General features: G+C 39.8%; 1 protein-coding gene across 2 annotated transcripts in view; it reads left to right on the forward strand.

The window, feature by feature from the left end:
- AFG1L (AFG1 like ATPase) overlaps window positions 1–17,890 on the forward strand; it is a 221,100-nt gene that overhangs the window by 131,389 nt on the left and 71,821 nt on the right. The window lies entirely within an intron of this gene.

Raw genomic sequence — 17,890 nt, forward strand, 5'->3', positions numbered from 1 at the left:
AAGGTTGCTAAGGCTCTCATGAAGCTATGGATTTTCAGAAAGATTAAGTTTCAGAAGTTTACTTATAATTATTTCTTTTAAACTATGATAGATTTCTCCCTCAAATAGTGTTCTAAATGTGATAATAAAGTCTTAGGCTACCTAGTCTTCAAAAGTCTAATTGCCCCAAATAGCTCATATTATTATACCCTTGTAAAATGAAGTAGAAGAAAGCAATAGATTTCAACATGCATTTACGAAGGGCTTAGTCACTGGAGATACAGTGATAAATGTATTACTGAGTTGAATCCTGCCATCAGGGAAATTAGGATGTTCTAGTAGGGGAAGTAGACAAAAATGATTATTGTATAGCATAGAAAAATATGATAATGTTAGAGATATATTGCTATATATGTAATAGAGAATGAGTTGGAAGTGGTCAGCTGTGTAGTGGGAGGTTATAATGCTAGCAATTATGTAAATTGCAATATATTAAATTAAATTAAAAGCACAACTTTTAAATACGTTTTCTCCGTGATGCTGGTAATTGTGGAGGAGGAATGGATGAGATAGAAATGTTTGTGAATTCTGAATGGACTCCTGTATGTGTTTACAAATTTCAGAGGCTGATGAAATGGAGCTTTGTTTTGCCTTTTGTTTTCTTTATATAAATGTATCACTGCCATCACTCTTGGTTTAGTAGTCATGCTTATGATGCTGGAATGAAATGGAGATTTCCTAAGAAAACTGGACAAAGCTTAGAAGGGAGACAGAAAGAGCAGAGGAAGAAAGCTAAAAATGGTTTCAGTGTATACAGGAGAAGTTACCTGACATGGAACTAAACAAGTTATGCATAGTGAGAGCTGAGAAATACAGAGCAAGGCATATGTAGAAACTCTTTTTGAGTGGGGGGCAGTAGGAAAGGGATAGCACTCTAGGTTGTAACCAGAGGTTAAGAGAGCCTGTTTAACTCCTGGAATGTCACTGTGTGTAGAAGGCAGAATACAAACAGAGGGTTACACATGGTAGACATTTTATAATTTGAAGAATGCTTGTAAATAAGGATGGTTGTTCACACTTTTTAAAAACTGGTATAGCATTGACAGACCAAACATAGCACACACTGGGTTGTGATCAGTTGCCCCATACTGGTGTATGATGGTGAGTACCAGCCTTACCTATAAATAGTAGTGTGTGTATGTGAGTGTATGTGTATGTGTATGTGTATACTCACAGAATTTGAAGGCACTTTAGAAACACTTATCCCACCAACTTATTATACAGTGGAGGCGACTGAAGCTCATGCCTGAGATCATCTTACCTAAGATTGCCCAGATAGCGGCAAAGCCAGGTCTACAATCCAGATTTCCTAGTTTTTATTGAGAGCTCTTTCCACCAAACCATGTTGTACAATATGTGTGTGTGTATATGTGTACGTGTGTGTATGAAGACATACATACACATATGCGTATATATTCACTATATTTACATATTGCATACCTTGTTGTCTTTAGGTGGAATTAATTATATTCCCAATTGCTCTTATTGATAAGGAACTCTTTATCTTTCTTTTATGTAAAAGTATAATCTATCTTATTAATCTAGCTTTAGTCATACACAATGGTAAGTTAAATATAGTGATATCCAAATATTGTTTTAGAATATAGCTTAAAATTCACTCTTCAGATCTTTTATCAGGGATAAGAATTGACTGTTGTTAAGAGTGACTAAATTTGTTTCTTTTCATCTTCAGATAAAGGTACTAATAAGCAGTGAAATAACAAAAAGTTGAACAAATACAATGAAGAAAGAACAGAACCAAAGTTTAGGATATTTGTAAATGCTATCCTGGATACTAAAACTCTAAATAATGAAGCCTCTGTAAATGGGTAGGGGTCATTTTTTGAGCTAAATATTTTATTGAGATATTGTTTTTATTCATTATTCCAGTGTGGTAATTACAGTGTAAACGAATCATATGCCTTATGGGCTTTGTGTAATTATAGGGCACTTTTTTTTTTAGTTAGAAAAGTTATTGCTTACCTATGATTATTTGTACAGAAGAAGAAAAAATCTTGTGGGTAAATTTACTGGATGTTGAAAAACTAATTTTGCAAACCTGCATGTATAGTGGGAACCTCTTATTCGCTTGAAGCTGTGTTGCATAGTTCCTTTCTGTGGGAGAAAATCAAAGCTTACAAGAGCTGCAGTTGTGTGTTTGGTAGCATAGTTATAAAAAAGATTCTCAAAAGGTGCCCATTTCAACTTCTTTGCAGCCTGTGGTATGCCACTCTTCTATTTTTCTTTTTTTCCCCCCCTAGGAATGAGGACTCTGATTTTCTTGGATAAGGTAAACAGTGGGAGAAGAATGGAATATTAATTAAAATTCTGTTTGTTATGACAGAGTTGGAAATGTATAATGGTTGTGATTTCCATAAGACATAAAAATCTTTCCTTTTGTAAATTTTTTTTTTTTTTTTTTTTTTTTTTGAGACGGAGTCTAGCTCTGTCACCCAGGCTGGAGTGCAGTGGCGCGATCTTGGCTCACTGCAAGCTCCGCCTCCCAGGTTCACGTCATTCTCCTGCCTCAGCCTCCCAAGTAGCTGCGACTACAGGCACCCACCACCACGCCTGGCTAATTTTTTGTATTTTTAGTAGAGACAGGGTTTCACCATGTTAGCCAGGATGATCTTGATCTCCTGACCTCGTGATCTGCCCTCCTCGGCCTCCCAAAGTACTGGGATTACAGGCGTGAGCCATCACGCCCGGCCTCCTTTTGTAAATTTTCATAAGAGATAAATGAATGCACGATAGGCTAACAAATGCCAACATCATATAAATATATATACTAAATATTAAAACTCCCCGTTCACCACTCTTCCCTCTTCCCATCCCTCCTCCACCTTCTACTCCACCTCATTCCTACTTCCCTCCCCAGGAGTAGCCACTATTAAAAATGTAGTTTGTATCTTTTCAAGCATTTTTCTTTACATTCATATGCATACATATCTCTCTATATGTCCAAATATAATGAGGGTAAGTTAATGAGGGTAATATATATATATATACCTTAGTCTGAGTTATACTTTTATCCCTCAGAGATATCCTAAAGATCTTCTGATATTAGATATATCTCAATCTCATTTTAAATTTTTAAATTTTAAATTTTTATTTATTTAACTTTTTGGAGATGGTGTCTTGCCCTATTGCCCAGGCTAGAGTGCAGTGGTGTGATCATAGCTCACTACAGACTTGATCTCCCGGGCTCAAGTGATCCTTCTGCCTCAGCCTTCTGAGTAGCTAGGACTACACACTTGGCTAACTTTTTTATTTTCTGTAGAGATGGTGTGTTGGTGTGTTGCCCAGGCTGGTCTCAAACCCCTGGCCTTATATGATCCTCTGACCTCCCACTCTCAGTTTTAAATGCCTGCATTATTATTTTAAAACTAATCTGCTATTTTTGTATACTTAGGTTTATTCTAGTTTAGTTTACTCTACTTTTCAAATAATGCCTTAAAAATATGTTTGCAAATGCATTTTTAGTGCATAAGAGCCAATATTTCTGTAGGTTAGATTTCTCAAAATGGAATTTTTTTTGTTTTGTTTTTTGAGATGGAGTCTTGCTCTGTCACCCAGGTTGGAGTGCAGTGGCATAATCTTGGCTCACTGCAAACTCTGCCTCCTGGATTCAAGCGATTCCCTTGCCTCAGCCTCCTGAGTAGCTGGGACTACAGGCGAATGCCACCACTCCTGGCTAATTTTTGTATTTTTACTAGAGACAGGGTTTTACCATGTTGTCAAGGCTGATCTTGAACTCTTGACCTCAAGTGATCCGCCCACCTTGGCCTCCCAAAGTGCTGGGATTACAGGCGTGAGCCACCACCCCCGGCCTCAAAATGGAATTTCTAGGTCAAAGGCTCTTGCATTTAAAACTTTGCGGCCGGGCGCGGTGGCTCAAGCCTGTAATCCCAGCACTTTGGGAGGCCGAGACGGGTGGATCACGAGGTCAGAAGATCGAGACCATCCTGGCGAACACGGTGAAACCCCGTCTCTACTAAAAAATACAAAAAACTAGCCGGGCGAGATGGCGGGCGCCTGTAGTCCCAGTTACTTGGGAGGCTGAGGCAGGAGAATGGCGTAAACCCGGGAGGCGGAGCTTGCAGTGAGCTGAGATCCGGCCACTGCACTCCAGCCCGGGCGACAGAGCGAGACTCCGTCTCAAAAAAAAAAAAAAAACAAAAAAAAAAAAACAAAACTTTGCTAGATTTTGTCATATTGCTCTTTACTTGTGTATTAGCTAACATTAAAAATTAAATTACAAAATTAAATTTGTAAAAAGTTATGTATTTATATTTCAATAGCTTTTGGCATACAAGTGGTTTTTGGTTACATGAATGAATTGTATAGTGGTGAAGTTTGAGATTTTAGTACCCATCATCTGAGTAGCATACATTGTATCCACTATGTAGTTTTTTTATACTCACCCTCTGTAACTACTCCATCTTCTGAGTCTCTAATGTCCATTTTATAACTCTCTATGCTTTGCATACTGATAGCTTAGTTCCCACTTGTAAGTGGGAACATGTGGTATTTGGTTTTCTATTCCTGCATTACTTTACTTAGAATAATGGCCTTTACCTCCATCCAAGTTGCTGCAAAAGACATTATTTAATTCTTTTTAATGACTGAGTAGCATTCCATGGTGTATATATACCACATTTTCTTTATCCACTCATTGGTCAGTGGGCACTTAGGTTAGTTCTACATGTTTGCAATTGTGAATTGTGCTGCGATAAACATATGCATGGAGGTGTCTTTTTGATGTAATGGTTTCTTTTCCTTTGGCTAGATACCCAGTAGTGGGATTGCTGGATAGAACGGTAGATCTACTTTTAGTTCTCTGAAATCTCTATGTTATTTTCCATAGATGTTGTACTAATTTACATTCCCACCAGCAGTGTGTAAAAGTTTCCTTTTTACCACATTTATACTGACATCTATTGTTTTTCGACTTTTTAGTAATGGCCATTCTGGCTGGGGTAATGTGGTACCTCATTGTGGTTTTAATTTGCATATCCCTTCCTAAATCTTTACATTACTTCCATTTTATGGAGTTAGGATATTTATCTTTTAAAGCCCTTTATGACCTGAGCTCTTGCCAGCTTCTGTAGCCCCATTTTGTGCCACTCTTAGAATACATGCAACTGAGGCCGGGCGCGGTGGCTCAAGCCTGTAATCCCAGCACTTTGGGAGGCCGAGACGGGCGGATCACGAGGTCAGGAGATCGAGACCATCCTGGCTAACACGGTGAAACCCCGTCTCTACTAAAAATACAAAAAAAACTAGCCGGGTGAGGTGGCGGGCGCCTGTAGTCCCAGCTACTCGGGAGGCTGAGGCAGGAGAATGGCGTAAACCCAGGAGGCGGAGCTTGCAGTGAGCTGAGATCCGGCCACTGCACTCCAGCCTGGGCGACAGAGCGAGACTCCGTCTCAAAAAAAAAAAAAAAAAAAAAAAAAAAAAGAATACATGCAACTGAAAGCATCCTAATGCTTGAACTCTGCATTCTTGGTATGCTGAACTGATTTTAGATCCCCAATTCGCTAAGCTGTCATTTGCATCTATATATGTATAGGTGTTATTTCTTGAGTTTGAAACATTCTTTCCTACATCTTCTCCCTCACCTGCTAAATGAGGCTACTTGCCACTTTTTTGGGGTTAGTTGTTACTGTTCAGTGTTCCAGAACACCCTGTTCTGATTCTTAACCATCTGTCTTCCTTGCTAGACAGATGTTCTGATCAACTCCTATTTACCCTGTCAGTAAAGGAGGGATCCCCAACCAAATAGTGATTAAGATGGCGAAGCACAAGATGCCCAGCATTGGACAGACGAGATTGGCAGCAGTATATTAGTCACATGAACTCACACCCTGAGGGATAGGGACACTATACACATAACGATTATAAACCAGAAGGGGCTATGGGAGGCAGGCTTTGTAGTAAGATGAAGGTGGGATACAGCTGGTCTGGCCGATAAGGATACCGGCCAGGTAGGGAGACTGTACCTCTAGGCATGGGAACCACTGGGTGTATCTGACAAGAGCAGGGAATGGCTCTGTGAGGCTCAAAAATGTCAAGGTAGCACCTGAGTGTTTAGGACTTACAAGAGGGCTGGGCACAGTGGCTCATGCCTATAATCCATTACTTTGGGAGGCTGAGATGGAAGGATCACTTGAGGCCAGGAGTTTGAGACCAACCTGGGCAGCAAAGCCACACTGTGTCTCAACAAAAATTACAAAAATTAGCTGGGCATGATGACACATGCCCGTTGTCCCAGCTACTCAGGAGGCTGAGGTGGAAGAATCGCTTGAGGCCAGGAGAGAAGATGTTTCCTGATACAGACTCGAGTGTGTAGCACTCAGGATGTGGGTAGTGAGACCTGATGATAAGTAGATAGAGATGGGCTGTGAACTCCAGGGTGCAGTCTTTTCAAAATCCTGCCGTTTTCTCGGTTGCTGACCTTAGAACTGGCAGAGCATAGCTGGAAGAATGCTTCATTTTGTCATAAAAGCTCCTTGAGAAAGGGACTGCACCGGTTGGCTTCTTCCTATAGTTCCTAACATACTAACTTGCACTAGAGCTTTACACATATGTGTCTGCTAATGTTTTGTTCAGTTGATAAATATTTACTGAGCATTTACTATGTACTGTGTGCTAGATACGAACTGCTGTAGAGACAGTGATGACAAAACAGACATAATCCTGGTCACATAGAACTTACAGGCTTGAAACCCAAATCTGTCTCTGCAATCTCATTCAGTATAGAAAAATGACCCATTTTGTTATGTTGCGGTGTAATATATAACAGCTACACAAAGTCTGTAGAAAGCTGCCCCATATCATTTGTGTATGAGATTAGGTTTTTGGTTTTGTTTTGTTTTTTTTTTTTTAGAGTCTTGCTGTGTTTGTTGCCAGGCTGGAGTGCAGTGTCACAATCTCGGTTCACTGCAACCTCCACCTCCTGGGTTCAAGTGATTCTCCTGCCTCAGCCTGCTGAGTAGCTGGGACTACAGGCACGCACCACAATGGTCAGCTAATTTTGTATTTTTAGTAGAGACGGGGTTTCACTGTATTGGCCAGGATGATCTCGATCTCTTGACCTTGTGATCTGCCTGCCTTGGCCTCCCAAAGTGCTGGGATTACAGGCGTGAGCCACTGCATCCAGCCGAGATTAGGTTTTAAACAAATGAACCAATGTGTTTATAGCAACACAGCTACTTCTCAGGAAAGCAAGCAAGCTTGGGCCTTACTCAGTGAGCACAGGAGCAGAGGGCAACAGATGTAGGATTTTGCGAGACAAGCTGACAGAGTACTGTGAAAACCTCCCAACAAGCCCATGTGAATTTTCCATTGCCTTGTGCATCCAAGCAAGAACCATAGTTACCTGAGCATATCATGGGCTACGATGAAACACCAGAGCCAAAATGCCTGTGTTTGAATCCTAGTTCTGTCACTTTTGGACAATTGTTTGACAATGGACAAGTTACTTAGCCTCTCTGTGCTTTAGTTTCTTTATCCATTTGTAAAATATAATAATAATAATTTCTACCTCATAGAGTGGTTGAAAGAATTAAAAGGATCTTAGAATAGTCCCTGACACATGGTAAGCCCTTATACCAGTGTTTGCTGTTACCATGGCATCTCAGTCCAGGCTGAGAAGTCTAACATGAGGGCACCAGCAGATCTGGCATTGGATGAGGACTCCCTTTCTGATTCCAAGATGCTACCTTCTAGCTGTGTCCTCACATCATGGAAGGAAGGGAAAAACAAGCTCACTCAGCCTTTTTTTTTTTATAGAGGCAGTAATCCCATTCATGAGGGATCTGTCCTCAGGACTTAATCACCTCCCAAAGGCCCTATCTCCTAATATCTCACTGGAGATTAGGTTTCAACATATGAATTCTGGGGGGACAGAAATATTTAGACCATAGCAGATGATGCTGATGATAATGATGGACTCATTTATTTACACCTCAAATTCCCTTAGCAACTTTATGCCAGGTCTTATTATGGGACCTATTAAAATGTGAGAGGAATTATCATGTGTATTTTGTGGAAGAGAGTAATTGTCAGAGATTACTTTATACTTTTCATTTTTGCACCTCTGAGAGAGAGAGAGGAAATCATCATCCTTGTTAGACTCCCTTCTGCTTTGAAGGGTCTGTGAGTATATGGTGCTGTGCAGGATTAAAAGGCAGTCCTGCTCTCTTGGAGTTTCCTTTCAAAGACTGACGTCCTTGGTTTAGATGATCAAATGAAAGCCATAGGAACAGTGGACTATGAGTGGAGCAGACATTTTAGATAAACATAGAAAATGTCCTATGTGATGGAAATTTACTGTAATATAACCCATTATAGTATAGACTTTAATATGGTACATTTATCTCATACATGGTTTTGGACTAAATACCTAAGGGAAATCATATAGAATCATATTGTATGGCCCTCCAGAAGAGTAATTAGCATATTTACACTGTGCAGAGGTAATTAATTTGAAATGGGAGGGAGAGGTAGAGGAGCAAATATGAATTACATCAGTTGTGTAAGACTAAAGAAAAATGATCCTGTGGCTACTGTTGAATAAATCAGTGTGACACAGTGGGAGGACTATGGATTTAGTGGAGGCAAAGATTGCCCTGGTCAAATCACAGCTCAGCCACCTACACACTGTGTGGCCTCTTTCTGGATGCACTGTGAATTGTGAATGTACTGTGATGCTTTCTTCTGGCTGTGGCTGCAGAAGGAGTCAGATGGTGACTCACCTCACAGAGAAGTGTATGGAGGTGTGCTTTCAGCTTCTGTCCTGGCTTGCTTGCTTGCTTTTTTGAATCTTGCAATTATTCTTTCTTTTTTTACTTTTACGAAATGCCTTTCTCTATGCTTATTACTGGAGCAAGGTAGCATATTGGTGATCGTATTGGTTTATTAGAACTGCTAAAACAAAATTCAACAGACTGGATGACTTAAACCACGGAAATTCACTTTCTCAGGGTTCTGGTGGCTAGAAGGACAAAGGTGTTGGCAGGTTTGGTCTCTCCTGAGGCCTCTCTCCATGACTTGCAGGTGACCATCTTCTCACTGTGTTTTCACACGGCCTTTCTGTGGGGTACACACATAACTGTATCCACATGTCCACATTTCCTCTTCTCATGAGGATACCAGTCAGACTTCATTTTAACTGAATTAAAGGCTCTGTCTCCAAATACAGTCACATTCTGAGGTACTGAGGGTTAGAGGTTCAACATGAATTTTGGGGAGATGCAGTTAAGCCCATAATAGTACTTTTTTAAAAAGTTACCTTTCTGATCCTGTGTTTCCTCAACTGTAAAATGGGGATTTAAAAAAGTACTTCCTTGCCCTGGGGATGGATATTATGAGGAAGATAAGAGATAAAGCCAAGTCAGTTGCCTAGCACATCTGAAGCACATGATAAGCACTTTATGATGCTTAAATATCCCCCTTCCTACTTTTTGGAAGGAGAAAGAAATTCTGAAACTGCTTGATAAAAAGAAGGGATACAGACCTTACCTAATAAGTTAATTGGGTATGGGTATTTGAAGTGTGAGACAAGTAGGGTAGCTAGGGAAGGAGGATTGGGGAGATATGGAAAAAGATGTTTTTGATTTACTTTGGGATATGAGATGATCAAGAAAGCAAAGGAGGCTGATACAGCTTGAGGTAGACTCAGGCCTTGCGGTCTGCTCTAAAATGAGGTAAGCCCAAGGAAGAACTCAGCCCTGAAGAGCCCTGAAGTGAGAGAACTTCAGCAATAATGTTAATTTTAGAGCTTAAAGGGATCATAATCAATTCCTTTATTTTATAGAGGAGAAAACTGACATCTGGAGAGGTTACATAACAGGCTAAAATCACACAGCATGACAATTGGCAGAGGACTTCTCAATTTATCAACTTGAAAAATTATGTCTATGATTGAGAGAAGAAAATGATAACTTGAACAAATAGCTGATTACTACCAGACTGTCAGAGCAAAAGCTGTATCTTATTCATCATTATAGCTCTAGTAACGAGGGAAGTGCCCAGCCTGTAGTATTCAATTATGTTTGGTAGGTTGATCCAAAATAAGTATTAAATTTGGAGGGAACTTGTTAAACCATAAGTGCACATTTTTGTGATATAAAACAGTGTGGCATATTTTATGAAATATATGAAACACCTTTAGTATCATCCTGATCTTCCATGTAGATGGAAGAATCTCACAGACAGAAAAGAACCCCATCATAAAAGAATACATACTTTATGATTTCACTTATGGAAAGCTCCAGAAACAGGCAAAATTCTGTGGTGCTAGAATCAGAATAGTAGTTACCTCTGGGGAGTAGAAGGTGATATTAGGGGGGCTTCAGAGATGCTGGTGATATTCTGTTTCATGAGTGAGCCGGACACTTATAATTTGTGTACTTTCCTGTATTAAGTTATACTTAAATTATGAAAACCTTAAAATATGGAGCAGCTTATGTACTGAATTTTCTTATATATCATTGTTTAAGCTTAGAAGTAGTAGTACATGATTACTTTAAATATGACTCAAACAGCTGTCTTAGAATGTACAGCTGCCTCAAAATAAAAAAAAGACATCCTCCACTTAGTCTCCCACCCTTAATTGTATTCTTAGCAAAAAAAAGTTAGTGCAGTATACAATTAAGCTTTTCTGTATTTAAGTGTTTATTTTCTCTCATAGAACTTTTAAGATATCAAAAGAATTAAGCATAGAACTATGTATATAATCTGATAGACGTCTACCTCTGTAATCTCTATATGTATAGGAAAAACTTGAATCGTACAAGCTATAAACAAACTTTTTTCTGAGAAGGGGATATTCATTTATACTGTTATGCTTTTAATATCATTTGAATGTTTTATAATAAGCATGGATCACTTTTTCAGTTCAAAAAAGATACATTTTTATTTTATTTTTTATTTTTTGAGGTGAAGTCTGTTGCCCAGGCTGGAGTGCAGTGGTGCAGTCTCGGTTCATTGCAACCTCACCTCCCAGGTTCAAGCAATTCTCCTTCCTCAGCCTCCTGAGTAGCTGGTATTACAGGTGTATGCCACCACACCCAACTAATTTTTGTATTTTTAGTAGAGATGGGGTTTCACCATGTTGGGCAGGCTGGTCTCAAACTCCTGACCTCAGGTGATCTGCCTGCCTCAGCCTCCCAAAGTGCTGGGATTACGGGCATGAGCCACCGCACCCGACCTAAAAAGGATACGCTTCTTAAATAATCAAGTAAAATGATATATCTTAGTTATTTAAAATTTTATTTCCTGGAATAAGAAAAAGTCTCGACTGGGTGTGGTGGCTCACGCCTGTAATCCCAGCAATTTGGGAGGCCGAGGCAGGTATTCAAGACCAGCCTGGTCTTGAATACCTGCCTCTACTAAAAAATAGAGAGGCAGGTAATAGTGAAACCCTGTCTCTACTAAAAAATACAAAAATTAGCCGGGCATGGTGGTGGACACCTATAATCCCAGCTACTTGGGAGGCTAAGGCAGGGAGAATTGCTTGAACCCAGGAGGTGGAGGTTGCAGTGAGCTGAGATCATGCCACTGCACTCCAGCCTGCACAACAGAGCGAGACTCCATCTCAAAAAAAAAAAAAAAAAAGAAAAAGAAAAAGTCTCAATCATTTTTTCTTTTTATTGTTTACTCATTAAAAATTTATAAAATAAATTAGTTGACTGTTATCAAGAAAAACACTAATACTTTTGATTCTTTAAATGCCCATTTAATATAGTCACTTAGGTAAGGGATAGAAGTTTGATTTATGCAGCTGGAATTTTTTCCTCATGTTCCAAATTTCTATGATAAGTGAAATTGCTTTTATGATAAAAAATGCTAAGGTGGGCAAATCTGTGTTTATTATTTCAATCTTTGCTTAAGAGGTTAGTATGTTATAGTTTTAAAAGATTTTCTCCACAATGTCTTTATTCTTTGTTCCAACTGGGATGGAGTAGAAGCTATATAAAGTTATTTTGTGAGATGGCTGTTTTTCTAATGGTATTATTCAGGATTGCTAAAAATATACACAATAGATTTTGGGGACAATATAAACTGCTTTAATACAGTTCTTTTAGTCAGACAATTTTCTTTCCAAACTCAAAGGCCTTTGACACATGAGTATGCTCAGAAGGGTGTGTTAACCTCCCTCCTTTTCCTCCCCAAGTTTTCTAATTGCATTTTTTTTAGATTGTGTAATTGTATTTGTCCTTTGTATATATACAAATACACAAACTATTTTAAAATAAATTTTGTTTGCTGGCTGATTAGTGTTATGTATTAGAATTGGATGGTGATAAGAGGTCACAGGCCTTGTAAATATCACTGGAAATTTAGGAAATTACTTAGAGATCATGCTCTTTTGACTAGATTCACTGTCAACTTGCAGCTTAACTTCCCCCTCCTCCACCCTTCTGCAAAGAGCTTTGGAGAATCTAGTGTAAGTCAATGAAATCTGAAAATTTGAGGTTTATTAAAAAAAAAAAAAAATATATATATATATATATATACACTGAGTGTTAGTATTTTTCAGACAATTAAATGCTAACATCTAAGGACTTTGGTAATAGCTCTTTTGCTGCTGATTAGGTATTCCTCAGTGGTGATTAGTGAATGTACAAATGCAATCATTTGGTAGGTCTTAATCACTCATATGATCGAGAAGTTAGTTACCCGGAAAGAGAAATTGAAGCTGTATAACTTTCATCAGCCTTATTTTTTAATAGCAAAAATAAGAAAACTTTTTGACTAAATTAGGAATACTGAGTCATATAAGATAAACTGTAGTTTAAAAGAAATAGAGAACCTGGCAAATATATTTGTATGACTGTATTGTGACACTGTATTTTATGTCTGTAGTAAAGGTACCTTATGAAAAATTGACCACTGCTTACCATAGTAGGGCAGGTTTTTCTCAGGGAGATTGAGTAAGACATGTTCCCTACATAAGGACATTTTTCCTTCTTCTTCTTTTTTTTTTTTTTTTTTAACTGGGTGACTGAGCTCTCACAATTATAGCAGGAACAAGGGAAAGGAAGTATCTATTTTTTCATATTTATGACATCAAGAAAATGTTCACATTTATGACATCAAGAAAATGACATCAGAGTTCCAAAGCAAGCATTCCAACCAATAAGAAGCTGCCTCAAGTGTCACCTAGGATAGTCATATATCTCTCTTCTTCTCAAGAAGTAATATAGTATATATATAAAACAGGACATCTTGAGGCAAGGAGAGAGTGGAATGCATGTATTTGGGCAATGCTGTATTCTCCTCTGGTGGGACTGGTTATAGGGCCCAGGTCCTGAAGGAGAGGCCTGGGGAGTTGGATTTGGACAATTGGAATGATGAGCTAGGGATATCTGTATGGAGATGCCAACAGGTTGCTCATGCCAGCATTGCAGAGAGCCATGACTTTGGCTAGTTTTTCAGGGCTGTTCTTCAAATGTTAGTTCAAAAGCCTAGGTTTGTAGGCCTCCCTAGAGGACCAGCTTCTTGGGTGTTATTTCATGTTAATCAAATTCAGAATTGCTGATACATAATCAAAATGCTGTACCTACACTAGCCACAACCCAATCTTCTGGGTCTTCACTCAGGTTAACCAACCATCCCAGATTGTCTAGGGTTGTCCTAGTGTTAGCACTGAAAGTTCTATATCCAGAAACCCCCCTTAGTCTTCGGGAAACCCTCATTTCCAGGGGATTATTGGTCACCTGTTTGACTCTCCTGAGCCCCTTAGCAGCTGCAGCATAAGAGGAGGGGAAATGCAATCTATGCCCTGGATGCAGATGATAAACAGCTCTCAGCCCTTGTGTAACCGTACAACCCAGGATGCACTTTCAGGGAGGAAGAACATTGCTACTTCTCAAGTGTGCCCAGATATTGCTGTTCTGATTGTCTCTCGCTGCATAACAAATTATTGTAAAATGACTGTAAAAGAGTCTTAAAAAACATTACTTTATTCTCTCCTGGTTTCTGTGGGTCAGGGATTTGGTAAAGGCTCAGCTGGCAATACTGGCTCCTTCAGTAATATAGTGGCTACAGCTAGAACAGCTGGGGACTGTCAACACCTCTGTCTTCATGTCATCTCAGTGCCTCTCCAGGGCCTCCTCTCTCTGTATTGGATAGTTTAAGCTTTCTCACAGCATAATAGCCTCCAGGCAATTAAATGCTCAATTGACACTTCAGAGTTCCAAAGAAAGCATTCCAACCAATAAGAAGCTGCCTCAAGTGTCACCTAGGATATTATTGCATAGACCATTTCCATCACGGTCACAACATTCAAGGGGTGGGACATAGACTTCATTTCTTGATAACTGGAATATCAGCATCACATTGTAAGAAGAACATGTTGAGATGGAGAGATTATTTTACAATGTACAAGTCTTAAAACCCACCACAATTACCTTGGTTCCAAAGGTTTGAAAAATACAGTTTTTGACTGGACATGGTAGCTCATGCCTGTAATCCCAGCACTTTGGGAGGTTGAGGCGAGCAGATCACTTGAGGCCAGGAGTTCGAGACCAGCTTGGCCAACAGGGAGAAACTCCATCTCCACTAAAAATACAAAACTTACCCGGGCATGGCAACACATGCCTGTAGTCCCAGCTACTTGGGAGGCTGAGGCACGAAAATTGTTTGAACCTAAGAGGAGAAGGTTTCAGTGAGCTGAGATCACGCCACTGCACTCCAGCCTGGGCAACAGAGTAAGACTCTGTCTTAAAAAAAAAAATGAATTTTTTCATTAGTAAAAGTAGTGATACTGTTAAAATATATTTTTCCCATGAATTGTTATTAAGACAATTTTCATTTTGAATGCAAACAAAATGTCAGCCTATAATTGTTTCTTGACTTGTCCTTAAATCCCTTGGTCACCATTCTTCTACTGAAGTGAATATCTCCCTATCTATCTATCTATCTATCTATCCATCCATCTATATCTGCACAGGCATACCTTAGAGATATCGAGGGTTTGGTTCTGGGCTACTGCAATACAACAGTATTGCAATAAAATGAGTTGTAAGAAGCTTTTGGCTTCCCAGTGCATATAAAAGTTATATTTATACTATACTATAGTCTATTAAGTGTGCAATAGTATTATGTCTAAAAAAATACATACCTTAATATAAAAAATACTTTATTGCTAAAAATGCCAATAATCATCTGAAACTTCAGTGAGTGGTCATCTTTTTGCTGGTCTTGCCTTGATGTTGACGGCTGCTGCCTAATCAGGATGGTTGGCTGCCGAAGGTTGGAGTGGCTGTGGCAGTTTCTTAAGATAATGTTGAAGGTTGCTATATAGATTGACTCTTCCTTTCACAAAAGATATTTATGGCAGATATAGCCTTACAAAATGTATTTCTTAAATAATAAGACTTGTAAGTTGAAATTACTTCTTGATTCATGGGCTGCAGAATGGATGTTATGTTAGCAGGCAGGGAAACAACATTTATCTCATACTCTTCCATCAGAGCTCTTTGATGCCCAAGTGGATTGTCATGAGCAGTAATCTTTTGAAAATAATCATTCTTCTAAGCAGTAGCTCTGAACAGTAGGCTTAAAATATTTTGTAAACAGAGGTGCTGCCGTCCAAGGGCTTTGTTGTTTCATTTATAAAGCACAGGCAGAGTAGATGTAGCATAGTTCTTAAAGGCCCTAGGATTTTCAGATTGGTAAATGAACATTGGCTTCAACATCAAGTCACCAGTTGCATGTCCTTTGAAGCTTTGAAGCCATGCATTGACTTCTCCTCTCTAGCTATGAAAGTCCTCGTTGGCATCTTCTTCCAGTAGAAGGCTGTTTCATCTCCAGTGAAAATCTGTTGTTTAGTGTAGTCACCTTCATCAGTGATCTTAACTAAGCCTTCCGGATAACTTGCTGCACCTTCTGCATCAGCACTTGCTGCTTTACCTTGCACTTTTATGTTATAGAGATGGCTTATTTATTGAAACCTCATGAACCAACCTCTGCTAGCTTCCGGCTTTTCTTCTGCAGCTTCCTCACCTCTCTCAACCTTCATAGAATTGAAAGGAGTTAGGACATTTCTCTGGATTAGGCTTTGGCTTAAGGGAATGTTGTGGCTGGTTTTTTTTTTTTTTTTTGAGACGGAGTCTCGCGCTGTGTCACCCAGGCTGGAGTGCAGTGGCGCGATCTCGGCTCACTGCAAGCTCCGCCTCCCAGGTTCACGCCATCCTCCTGCCTCAGCCTCCGAGTAGCTGGGACTACAGGCGCCCGCCACCACGCCCGGCTAGGTTTTTTTTTTGTATTTTTAGTAGAGACGGGGTTTCACCATGTTAGCCAGGATGGTCTCGATCTCCTGACCTCGTGATCCACCCGCCTCAGCCTCCCAAAGTGCTGGGATTACAGGCTTGAGCCACCGCGCCCGGCCTGTTGTGGCTGTTTTGATCTTCTATCCAGATCACTCAAACTTTTATCCATATCAATAATAAGGCTGTTTTGCTTTCTTATGGTTCATGTGTTCACTGGAGTAGCACTTTTCATTTCCTTCAAGAACTTTTCCTTTGCAATCACAACTCGGCTGTTTGGTGCAAGAGGCCTAGATTTTTGTCTGTTGTGGCTTTTGTCATACCTTCCTCACTAAGCTTAATCATTTCTAGCTTTTGATTGAGAGTGAGAGATGTGTGACTCTTCCTTTCACCTGAACACTTAGAATTCATTGTAGGGCTATTAATCGACGTAATTTCAATATTCTTGTGTCCCAGAGAATAGGGACACCTAAGGGGGGAGAGAGAGAGAGAGAGAGAGAAACAGCCAGTTGGTGTAGCAGTCAGAATGCAAACAGCATGTATAAATTAAGTTCACCCTCTTCTAAGGATGCAGTTTGTGGTGCCCTAAAACAATTACAGTAATAGCATCAAAGATCACTGATCACATAATTAATATGTGATCACTGATCATATAATTAATGACAGATATAATTTTTTAAAGTTTGAACTATTGCAAGAATTACCAAAATGTGACACAGAGACACAAAGTGAGCACCTGCTGTTGGAAAATTGAGGCCAATAGACTTGCTCAATGCAGGGTTGCCACAAACCTTCACTTTGTAAAAAATGCGAGAAGCACAATAAAGGGAAACACAATAAAATGAATATGCCTCTATCTATGTGGAGATACACACACACACACAAACACACACACACACCCCTACATATATTCCTCTCATGGCCCCCAAAATCCAACTGACCAAGAAGATAGGTGTTGCAAAAGTACATTTGCCCTCAAAGTAAGAATTTGGGGGGTATGTGTATGTGTGTGGTATATGTGCTGGTGTACACATATGCACCCTGGGGGCGTGGAAAGAAAGGAGCACTTGGGAGAAAAGAAGGACATTAATGCCACAGGGTAACTCGGGTTGAAAGGAGGCAGGCATCCACAGCAGGAAAGTGCACTGAAATGTTGATGGCTAGAGAGGAAACTAAAAGGGAGACAAGGGCAGTGGCAGCCATTTAGAAGCGAAGGATGGGCATACCTACAACATCATTCTAGTTTGGTCATTTGGTTTAAAATGTGGACACTAACGTTCTGGCCCAACTCTCTCTCTCTCTCTTTCTCTTTCTTTCTCTCTCTCTCTCTGTCTCTCGACAAGGTCTTGCTCTGTTGCCCAGGCTAGAGTGCAGTGGCATGATCATAGCTCATTGCAACCTCCACCTCCCAGGCTCAAGCAATCCTTGCATCTCAGCCAGCCAAGTAGCTGAGACTACAGGCCGTATGTCACCACGCCCAGCTAATTTTTGTGTTTTTTGTAGAGATGGGTTTTGCTATGTTGCCCAGGCTAGTCTCAAACTCCTGGACAAAAACAATCTGCCCATCTAGC

The sequence above is a fragment of the Theropithecus gelada genome, chromosome 4, assembly GCF_003255815.1.
Source record: "Theropithecus gelada isolate Dixy chromosome 4, Tgel_1.0, whole genome shotgun sequence".
NCBI lineage: Eukaryota > Metazoa > Chordata > Mammalia > Primates > Cercopithecidae > Theropithecus > Theropithecus gelada.